The sequence below is a fragment of the Cryptomeria japonica genome, chromosome 6, assembly GCF_030272615.1.
Source record: "Cryptomeria japonica chromosome 6, Sugi_1.0, whole genome shotgun sequence".
Taxonomy (NCBI): domain Eukaryota; kingdom Viridiplantae; phylum Streptophyta; class Pinopsida; order Cupressales; family Cupressaceae; genus Cryptomeria; species Cryptomeria japonica.
In genome coordinates, this window is record NC_081410.1 from 474,712,345 (window position 1) to 474,725,182 (window position 12,838).

Below are 12,838 nucleotides of genomic sequence, written 5' to 3' on the forward strand. Positions count from 1 at the left end.
AGATAGATACACATTATTGATCACCTTTTTGCATTTGTCCTCATGTTTCTCGTAGTACTCTTGAGCACTCTCTTGAGAAATATCAGCCACATCCTCAACTGGCGAACCTTTGAAAACACTGTTAAATAACACACTATCCAGGGTCATGATGACGTTCTGATCAACGTCTTTTACTTGCGTTGTATTTGGATGAAAGTGATCCGCTATTTCCAGTACAAATTCAGGATCATGAGCTGCAACTGGGAAAGATGCATACTTATGCAGCTCAGATTTGATTATACTGGTTAGACGAGCAGGAGCCTTTTGAACCCGGTCAACAAATTATTGCATATCAACATGCCCAATTTCAGTGTCCCTTATTTCATTGATATTTGAGTTTATCGAATTCTCTGGGTACATATTCAAGTACTTGTCATACTTGTACTTCATCTTTCTTGATGTTGCTTTACTTGGAGAAGATTCCAACTGACCCGAGGAAGACTCGGGCTTGTTGTGAGGGAGCTTTGACATTCGTGATGATTGCGTTCAACACTGATGATTAGCTATTCATCATTATCAAAATCAATTTTTCTTAAACGGATTGAAAAACAAGACTCAAAATAGGCTTGGGAGTAAAATTGCCAAAAACAACAGGTCGGGGAAAAAAGTTTGACATGCTCTTTTGAAAAGTTGCACATCGGACTTTAAAGTTCGAAGTGCAATTAAAAATACCTTGATCAACACATCGAACTTTAAAGTCCGATGTGCAGATCTGAGATGGGTCAACAACGCATTGGACTTTAAAGTCTGATGTGTCAATCTGGGGAAAATCAATAACACATCAGACTTTAAAGTCCGATGTGTATTGGGGAAACTTAAAACAAGGACATCGGACTTTAAAGTCCGATGTGCTATCTGGGATAGATTAAAGACACATCGGACTTTTAAAGTCCGGAGTGCTTACAAAGGGAAAAACAATTGGTTGACATGTTGGGTTTTAAAACCCGACATGTCAACCTACTCCTCTTTGCATATCGGATTTTAAAGTTCGATATGTGAAGATTATGATCCCGCATATCGGACTTTAAAATCCGTTATGCGGAGATCCTACCATCCAGCTGCACACCGGACTTTAAAGTCCGGTATGCGGCTGGAGAGGATAACTTCAGAGGGATAAGGAGGAAGGAGCAATCGGAGTTTAAAACCCGAATGCTCTTTCGACACACAAAGCGAAAACCAAAAGAAAAAAAAGACAAGACAAACAGAAAAGCTGAAAACAAACAAAAGCACGAAAAGAAAAGAAAATACAAACCCTACCTCTTCCGCAACAAATGATGTCGAAAAATCCGACGAGGGTGCGGTCGAATCTAAATCGAGGCAAGCAAAATCCGAGGAGGGCACGCAAAGAAAAAGAATACAAATGAAGGAAATAATCGCAAAAACTAACTAAAACAACTTAAAAAGCGCTTTAAATAATAAAACCCTAATTAACAATAAATGCGAAATTAAAGCCAACTCGTAGTGCATGTCAGATTTTAAAGTCCAACACATAGGCTAGAAAATCTTGCATGTCAGACTTTAAAGTCCGACATGCATTGCCCAACCAAGTAGTCTGCAGGTCGGACTTTAAAGTCCGAACTGCAGGCTTAGACCAAGCAAATGCACATCGGACTTTAAAGTCCGAACTACAAGTAAAACTGCAAATGAAAGAAAAACAAGGAAAACAATAAAACGAAAAGCAAAGAGCTAAATGAGCTACCCGACGAAGTTGATTAAGCTCTCCCGAAGACCATAAGGTACGAAACGGACCAGTTTCGTAGGGTTGCCTCACGATTTTGGCCGTGCTAAAATCGAGGACAACAATGACAACAAAATTTATTCAACCATATGAATACTTATCTCTTTCTAGGTTGGTCTTCTACCAACGTCCTGACTCAGTATTGAAGCTTCTAGCTATATTGAAGTATCTAGCGAAGATGGTTGCGTGGCCTTCGACCCTCGCCATTGCTCATCATCTATCTCCATCTTGGTGGCGTCAATATGCTAAGCCACCAAACGCTTTCATTGTAATCAACAAACGATCAAGAATGTCGACCATGCATTGTGATCATATTCTGCGATTGCCAATTTCTTAAATTGCGACCCATTCAAATGCGAATACAACGAACTCCTTTCGGGGCTATTGCGCATACAAACATCGTGAATATGGCTCTCAGTGAGCACTGCGGTAGCGACCATCCTTCCAATTTTGAATGGCTATGACAAAGCAAATACTGCGGACATACCCCTGTGATCATACACGGATACACCCTACGATCAATGAGATCATTGTGAGTAATCTATGATCACCACCTTTTGTGATCTCCATGTATCGAGATGAGTCTCCATACGCCCCTCGATGCACTGTGATTATTGATATCACCTTATTGTAGATGTGGCCTCCATGTGTGAATACACCTGCTACGATCACCACTGCGACCTTGATGCCTCCTTGACTCCTGGCAAACACGAGAACTCCATCACGATCCGAATCTGGTTCAAGTTTCCACATTGTCGCGATTAAATGATCAGCTCGGTGATAAAAATGCGAATATTCCCATGGTGATCACGGTGTGGATTATAAACATTTTCGTGGACACTTCCCTCCTGCGCGACTATAACCATCCATGGCTCACACTCTGAACATGACTCCCTGCGAATATCTTGAGCACCATGATTGTGCAAAACAAGGCGAATATACCAAGCGGTGAGGAATGGCGGTTTCCTCCCTGCATTTACGCCTCCAGGTGAATATGGCGACTGCAATGTCTGTCAGTCACCCTGCGAATGCAGCTGCTAATGGTCGCAAACAATGCATACAATTCTACGAATCATTTTGAACACGATGAATACAAAACTTGAAATGCGATCATGATTATGCGATAATGTGAACACATTGCGGATGCAAATGCGAATATACCACGAACATCACTAACATGGTCACTACGATGATCCCGCGATGATTTGGATATACCCCAATGTCCATTGTGAATACTCTGCAACGAACACGGGGCTGCAAAGCCACGACCACCATGCGGATAATGCAAATGCAATCCTCTGCGAACACAGCGACTGTGAGTACCTTGCAACTGTGATTACTAAACTCAAAATGTGATTTACCCTTGACTATACGGTGATTGCCAAGCGAACATTGATATTGTCATACTACGACTGCAACTCGCCTAGGCTGCATCCGACTAAATCTGCAATTTAGGAAAGTCGTAGCTTTGATACCATGTTGACTTTTCAGGTTGTGCTTGTTCACTGCAGGCAAACATCAGATTGTTGCCTTCCCAACCATAGACGATAAGGTCTTATCATCACCCCCAAGCACAAGTTCGCTTACTGCGAATTGCATATGTTCATTGTGCTTGAAAGACTACAAGACAATTGAATATATATGAGGTAAGGCTACCTAAAAAACCTCAAGTCGGCCTTACTGATTTGACGCCAAGAATAGGGTCAGTCCTATTTAATTACAAGTTACTTATTTAGGGCCAGACCAATACCTTTATATGGAGAATTGCTAAGGCCGGAAGGCCAATTAGCAATTCCAAGACTAGGTCGGCCCTCACTAGGAATCCGACCTAACTACATGTCAACACAATGATAATATTTCTCTTACACAATGACACATATGAATTAAAGAAAATTACCTTTCATATTAGTTCTCTTAGCAATTTGTCTCGCAAATTCTTCACTCGTAATGGGATTGGTTTCCACATTTGAAAACATCTTCATACACCACCTATTTGCTGGAATTTGTTCTAATACTGATAAGACATTGGAATCTTCACAAGATGAGGTAGTCATCCTCCAAAATTATTTCTTGGTCTATTGGAGGGTGAGTCTAGCTGGTCGACAAACTGGCTTACACTAAATGATTGACTAGTGGGAGGTTAGTTGTTCAAAACTTGGGCACTTTTCTTCTCCTCTAGGCGGCATAGGTTTCCTGAGGTGGGGAAAGGGTTGAGGGAGGGGGTTACAGTGGTGAAATAAAATAAATGAATATGGTGTAGGGCACATTGGAACTCTAGATTGTTTCCAAAATCTTACTAATTCACATTAGCTTTGTAATGATGTCCCATCTTGGATCAACTGATTAAGCCTAAAATATCATCTCTCGAAAAGATTTCATTCCAAATTGGTCATTAAACCCAAATTTTCACAACTATCATGCGAACTTAGATTTAGATGCATAGCCTTGGTCAATTTCTCTAGGAAGCTTGCCTCAAATGGAAGCTCAGATTCGACATTCTACATTTGCTAAACTTGCATCTCATCATAGCCAACAAAATACAATCATTATCAATGTTCAAGGCGTTCCATAGTCTTCTGTTGAGATTACCTCAACAATCGGAGAGTTCCACAGTTTCTCTTGGGATGACATCATCAATTGATAGTGTGGGCTTTCAATTCCTTAGAATACGAAATGCAGATAGTAATGATTTTATGAAAATTGAGATAAAGTAATCAATGGTGGTAGGGGAATGGAGTGGGGGTTGAAAGGAAGCGAAGGTAAATGAGGGGAGTAGATGGGAAAAGGCAATGGTGATTAGTAACGAGTGAGGGCTCCCTCTTTATATTGTCTCTCTTCTACATCATGAAAGTTATATCATTAATGAAGGAAGATAAATGGTATCAATAGCCTTTACAAGTCCTTATCCATGGTTGGTATTATTATCCTCTCAAAGACCATGGAGGAAGATGATTCACATTTTTAAATTAGGTAGTATAGGCAAATCCAATGATAATTCTGATTTTAATTTATATTCATTTTAGTTTGGCATAGCCTCTCTCTTTTCGCATGGATATATAGACAAATGTACATGCAAATATACATGTATACATTATGTGTGAGAGCTTTAAGTAATCATAATTATCTTTTACTTGTATTTATTAGTCTTTATTTATTTAATGAATTAAATTACCCCAGTAGCACTTGAGCAAATGAAAACTTTAGGGACTTGCTCATATGTTAAAATGTGGTTATGTGTGAAAATTATTTTTAATCACACACACACAAAAAAAAAATCATTGCACGTCATCTCAAAGCATACATGCTATAGTGTGGCATCCCTTTTAGCCTAATTTCCACCTCCATTTTCTCTTCTTGTGCCATGTAAGCATTGTGCAAGTATGCCATGTGTATCATTGTAAATCATCTCAAAGCATGCATATGTCTAGGTGGCTTCCTATTTAGCCCAATTTCACCTCCATTTTCTCTTATTGTACAATGTAAGTGTTTTGCAAGTATGCCATGTCAAAGAATACATAGTTGCATCCTACTTAGCCTCCTACATCACTTGTCTAGTCAACACCACTACAATATTAGACATGCCATTTTGTGTTACCACATCACTTGTTGATGTTAGTGCGATGTCTTCACCTACTTGAGGTTTATAGGGTGTGGCATTTGGATTTTCAATTTAACACTTAAACTTTTGAAGGCACATTCTTAATAGTCCAAACTCTGTCTGAGTAAATTTTTTATTGGCTATCTAGTAGAGTTATTATGCTTTAATGTGTATTTTTAATTATTTGTAAGCTTATCAATTAATTTATTGAGCATTATTTTTTTTAAAAATCTTCTAAAGGATTGTTTAGGCTCATAAACTCCATTTTTAGTGTCATTTTTTGAAAGTGCATATTTCACATTGATAATATTATTTGTTCTTATTCTTATCCGACCCAATAAATTTAATTCTTGGTACTTTTCTTATAACTAAAAGAATATTTGATATACAAACTATATATTTATATTAAAGGATTTCTTGTAATATCAAGCTAAAATAAGGTCTCACAAATGTTGAGGGTTTTTTAATCATGGGTTTTAATTAGAGTCTTTCCAAATCAATAGAACTCTTGATATTGGTTAGAATATAATCAAATAGTCTTTCTTAGTCAACATAACTATGAGTGATGACAAGAATGGTGAGAATGAGTGGAAGATTATTGCATTATGAAGTCCCTATTACTCTCATCTATATAGTCTCATTCCTAAGCCAAGTACACTTTTGCAAATGAATGAATGGTTTAAAATAATGATAGAGTTTGTGCTTTTGTGTCTCATTCTTCCTAAGAAGCTTTTACATCACATAAAACACTTAGAGTGGCATTGTACTACTTAGTATACTATCCAAAAAATATATAGAGGTTCATTAAAACTTCTATATATTTTTGATGACTTTTGTAAAGATTCATTAAAACCACTATCTATTTTTATGACTCCTTAATTGACTTGTGTGGAGATTTATTAGAACTTTTGTCCACTCATGATGACTCATGACTTTAACTTTTCTTCATTTGAAGTTATAAAAACCACTACAAATATACCTACTCTTATTGTTACCCTTACAAAAACAATGGACTTTTTGATTGCTTACAATGAATCTCCATCACGTTCATTCATGTATATAAGGTCCACCACATTGGAATACATATTTACAAGACATCTCCTGTATGAGTGTAGGAATTTCACCTTTGGGATTGAAATAATGTTGTTGAGGACATTGTTCCCCTCTTTAGTGACAACTTTCCTAGAGTTTGATCACCTTTTTTATCTGTAAAGAAGGTACATAATAGCACTTGCACCAAAACGAGGTGCAATGGTTACACCAATAGTAATGTATACTTTGTATAATATATTGGAAGGTACAAAATCACATAATGTAAAAAAAGTATTTATTATTGAGTTTATTGTAATGTAAACAAATGGATTTTAAAAAATAAAAATTTTAAATACAAATGAATATAAATTAAATCTGAGCGTTAGAATTTCTCCTATTGGCTTTGCATGCCTTTCACTGTAACTCTTCTTTTTCCTTCTAAGCCTTTTTTCTAGTGTTCCAACATTCTCATCTCGGCATATGCCTATTAAACTTGTCATTCATGGGATGTATTTCCATCCAAGTCAACTCTTCCCCACTTAGCCTCTTCCAAAATTTGAATTTATCGTTGTGACATCTATGTTTGACTTGTCATACCTAGCATGCATTTCACTTGAACTCCACTTGTTCCCACTAAACAATTTTTTGGAATGTTAGAATTTCTCATCTTAACAACCTTGTTAGATTTGTCATCCTTGACATACCTTTTCCAAGAATGCACTTTTCTCTGAGCCCTTTATGATGTTTCAAACTTTCCATTATAGGATGCATGCCAAACTTATCATCTCCATGTATTTCCCTCCGAGTTTGCTTTTCATCTCATAGAATTAAATCTATATATATCTCAATCATAAGGTTTCCCTAATGCTAACTATAACTGTAATCTAAACTTAACCCTGATTCTATCCCAAAGTCTAACTCCAACTATACCTCTACTTCTAACCCTAAAATTAACCCTTATCCTAAGTCTAATCTTAGCCCTAACTGTATCCCTAATTTTAATCTTAAAATTAATCATACTTATAACCCTAACTCCAATCCTGATTCTAAGACTTGCACTAACTCTAGTTATAGCCCTAACCTTAATCATAATATCAAGTGTAATTATAACCTTAACATTAAACTTAACTGTAGTTGTATCTCTAACCTTACTTCTAACTCTACATCTATCCCTAACTCTAATATTTGGGATAAATAATAAAATTACTCTTAGACAAAATTGTTAATTACTATTATTTAAATAAAAGGGGTAAAATTTTTATTGAAACTCAATAACAAGAATTACAAAGAGAGCCAGAGCCCTAGGGCCATAGGATAGAACCATCAAGCCAACCTCGTATCAACCAACTACATAACCATCCATATCCTCAGTAAAAATCTTCTGCAAGTCCTGAGATTGATCCTCAGAGAGATGCTCCCAACCTTCAACTTTCCAATCACTACCATGTTCTAAGGCCCACTTTGCCAAACATTTAGCTGCTCTATTCCATTCTCGAGGGATGTGGATGAAAGACACTTGCTCCATTAAAGAACTAATATGGAGAATCTGCTGAACAATCCCCGTGAACTACCACTAGATCCCATTAAACTTGTGCTCATTCAACAAATTAACAACAATTTGTGAATCTGATTCACAAATCACCTGCCTTCGACCCTACTCCCAAGCCCGCTCTAGGGCATAAAGAATTGCAAATCTTTCCATAAAATTATTAGAGTGCCTCCCTTAATGCACTGAAAAGAGGAAAACAACCTCCCCCCTACTATTCCTGCCAACACCCCCAACTCCAGCTGGGCCTGGGTTACCCCTAGATGAGCCATCAATGTTAATCTTGATAATCCTATCCTAAGGGGGTATCCACCTTCCCACCCTTGGCACCTTCTTCGTGGCATGTCTACCTCTCCTGACACAAGCTGATGCAAGAGACAACTCTTGCAGGCCAAACCTACTCACAATGTCTGCCTCTTCTCTACTCAGCGGAAAATTCACCTCACATTTAGCTTCCACTGTCTCCCGGATCATGGCAATGATCCTATTCCAAACTTGCTCAACAAACAATCTGACCTCATGAAAGATCCTTTTGTTCCTCTCGAGCCAGATCTGCCACAGAATGAAGATGGGCCCAATATACTAGACAGTCTAGAGGAAGGAGGACAAGATAGGAGGTCTGCCCAAACTGCTCCAGAACTCAACCAGAGAGTTTGTGTGGACACAAGTATGCTTCCACACCCCCCACCAATAATGTCAAATAAGCATAGAGAAGGGACATCTGAAGAACAGGTGTGAGGAATCTTCCTCCCCATTACCACACAAAATACAAATAGAAGGCCCCAAGAATCCCCGCTTGCGGATATTGTCCCAGGTTAGACATCTATTCAAATCCAAGGTCCAAGCAAAGCAGTTACACTTCGGCCAAGAAACATTATTCCACACCCGTTTCTACCAGTTCACCTCTCCTTCCTCAAGACCTCGGTTCAACAATTCCCGGTATCCACTAGCCACCATAAAAACTCCCTTAGGATTTGGAGACCAAGCAAGCCCATCCCTTCCCTTGAGGAAGCTATAGTGTCTATTCGCCAAAATACCATGCAACTCTACACACTCTTCCTCCATCCCAGCAACCGGCCACATATTAGGAGCCTTCCACCGCTCCAAATCCAACCTACCACACCTATAAACAACCTTAAAGTCACTCACCCTTGACCATCCTGCCTCCAAAAACCTTTGGATTAGATTCCCAAGGTGAGGAAACTGATCAAGGATGGGAGGATATCCATCCCAAGAATCATTCCAGAAAAGGACCTCTTCCCCCCTTCTACAGATCCAAAAAAGCCCAGACTTAATGAGAGCAACCCCCCTCTTGAGAGTAAACCAGATCAAGGAGCCCTTTCCCTCAAGCGGATATCTAGGGATTTCCTCCATCGGGATCCTCGACATATATTTGTTGGCCAAAATCCTAGCCCAGCCTCGATCCTGCTCCACACACCACCTCCAGCATAATTTAGCAGCCAATGCTTCCCCAAAAAGAATAGACTGCCTTAAACCAAGCCCCCCCGACTACTTCGGGCTACACACTAGGTCCCAATTGACCAGACTCCATTTGGACAAGGAAAGATTGCATGCCCATAAGAATTGCCTAGCCAAAGAATCCAAACCCTTCAAGAACCACTTAGGGGCCACATGAAACATACATCGATAGATCGGAAGATCCTGAACCACCGACTGAATCAATTGAACCCTCCCAGCAAAGGATAGCCATCTATGAGTCCAGTGATCAACCTTCGTGTGAAATTTATCCAAAATGCCCTACCAAGACTCCCTAAGAGGGTTGCCAGGAGAAATAAGAATACCCAAATAGATCAAGGGCAGGGAGCCAACTTGGAATCTCAATATAAGAGCAATCCCCCTTTGAATAGTTTCAGGAGTATTGAAAAAGATGATAGAAGATTTATCCTCATTGATCAACTGGCCCGAGGCCACAAGATAAACATCCAAGACCTTTCGCAGATTAGTAGCTTCTTTGACCCAAGCCAACCCCATAAGGGTCGTGTCATCCACAAACTGCAAATGTGACTGCAGCTGCAGGTCATTACCCCATCTCCAACCCTGAATAATACCCAAACCCACATAATGCTTAATCAGCCTCCCCAAACCCTCAGCCAGAATAATGAATAAATAAGGTGAGAGAGGGTCCCCCTAGCGAAGACCCCTGGAAGCACCAAACAACTTAGTATGGTCTCCATTAATAAGCACTGAGAAAGAAGTAGAAGTAACACAACTCATAACCCACTGGACCCACTCATCAGCAAAACCAAAGGCCCGAAGGATTTTCTGAAGGAAGGACCACTAGACTCTATCGTATGCCTAAGCCATATCCAGCTTGATAAACATAGCTTTTTCCTTGGATGAATCCATAGAATGAATGGTCTCCATAGCGATGACCACACCATCTAGGATTTGGAGACCTTCCACAAATCCACTTTGCTCCTCAGAGATGACATTCCCCAAGCACTTCTTCAATCTATCCGCTATCAGCTTAGAGATGATCTTATAAACCACATTGCAGAGAGAGATATGGCGGAATTGTCCTATTCGATTGACTCCATCACACTTATGGATTAGAGCAATGAAAGTCGCATTCAATGCCCGAAGCATCTGCTTATTCCTCTGGGACTCCTGGACTACATCCAATAAATCCAGTTTGATAATATCCTAGAACTCTTGAAATAATTCCACCAGGAACCCATCCGGTTCAGGATATTTTCCTTTCCTCATGTGAAAGACAATCTTCTCAAGCTCATCTAATAAAATAGGACACAAAATCTGCTCTCTCATCTCCCCCTTGACTAGAGAAGGAATGCAATCAAGAACCTGATTCTCTGCCACCGAATCCCCTGAGGGGTCCTCCCTGAATAGGGCCTAAAAGAACTGAAATGACTCCCTAGAGATCTCCTACAAGGATAAGCACTGCTCACCTCTATCGTTAACCAGAATAGGGATGGAATTTCCATGTCTTCTCACTTTCATTGAGTTGAAGAAGAAAGCAGTGTTCTTGTCCCCCTCCTTCAGCCAATCAGTACGAGCTCTCTGCTTCCAGAATATTTCTTCCCTAAGCTCCCATTCCTCAACCACCTTGACAACCCTATCCTCCTCCCTAAGCAACTCCTCAGACATGCCATGCTCTCTAATTTCACTGGTGATCCCATTCAACACAAGTTGAGCAGCATTCTTCGCAAGAAAAATATTCCCTAAACCCTGGCGGTTCCACTGTTTAAGTTGAAACTTAACAAATTGTAACTGCTTGGCAAAAGAGTACATGGCAGTGCCAAAGGGTGGCTTCCTCTTCCTCCACCACTCCGCAACAAGAACCTGCAAAGTGATAGGTCTCGGAGACAACTGAGAGGGGGGGGGTGAATCAGTTGTCAAATAAATTCAAACCAAAAACAACTTAACCAACTTAATGCTTAATACTGGTAAACTAGTTAAGTATGCTGGTAGACAACTTTTAACAGTTAATTGCTATACTAGTAAAGATTAATGCATGAAACATAAACACAAAGTCATCCACAACACATGACACCAATATTTGTATGTGGAAACCATGTAAGGGGAAAAACCACGGTGGGAAACCTTACCCACAATCAGATGATACTACTGCAGATAGTAAGTGTACATAAATGAGGTCTGCACATGCAGAAAGGCTAACAACCTAGAGCCCACTGCTCAATCACAAAATGGGAGTCACACTGACTACAGTTGGATGGTTAAATCCAATAAGAATGTACTGCACAAAATAACATGTTCATATGCTGGATTCAGTACCAGTGTAATGCTGATATGCTTTCACAAAAACCTAGCTTCACCTTTAAATGATGTCTGCATGTATTGCACTGCTTAATCTCACATATACCTTCACACAATTCTTTTTTTCGCATTCCACACTTGATCTTACAAATAAGATCTTACCTTTATACCATAACCTAAGACCAATTTTAGTAGGTCGGTTCTACAAGATATTACAATAAAAATATTTTACAAATAATATAATATCTGATGCAATAACCGATTGAACATGTCGGCTTAATGCATTTACAACAATAATTAATCATTTCCATAGCGTGCCATGCTGATCTGGAAAAGATAAACTTGCCGGTGTAACCCTAGGTAACCCTGGACCTATTTGCTGGTAAAAGCAAATATGCAAATATGAATATACCAATGATTAATTCATTAAGATAAGATGTCCACATGATGTCTTCAATATTACCAAGTGTCTTCCATATCATTTCAAGTGCCGATGATCATTATATCCAGTCGGTGAACCATATACCAGTAACTGTGCAATAGTTACTTGCTTGCTGGTGAATGCTGTTGGATTTCCAAAGTGCTAGTGTTTTAGTAGGTGTTGACATCAATGACAAAACCATACCAAAATACCAACAATCTCCCCCTTTGGCACTGGTGGCAACACAAGATGGAAAAACCATCAAAGTGCCAAAATAGAAATGCCAAAAACCAACAATCTCCAAAAAGATCATAACCAAAATACAAAGAGTAATAGTCTCTCCTAAACAACAATCTCTCATCCTGGGAACAACATGTGTTATCCAAAGTTTCCATACCAATCTCTCCAAAAGATAATGTGTTTTTCCATATATCTCTCCCCCTTTGACATCAAATGCCAAAGTTATAATAAAACCAAGTTCATATACAAAATACCAATCAATTTAGTATACCAACTACTCCCCTTGAGAAGTAGCTTCCTCATCAAAGACTGGAGTAAAATATTTGTCTTTTAATTCTGCCGGTTGATGACAATCATCAATTGTCTAAGTCTCTACCAGTGGTGGTATGACTCCAAGCTGATCTCTGAGATATTCAAAAGTCTCCTTAGGAAAAGGTTTTGTGAAAATATCTGCAAGTTGTTCTTTAG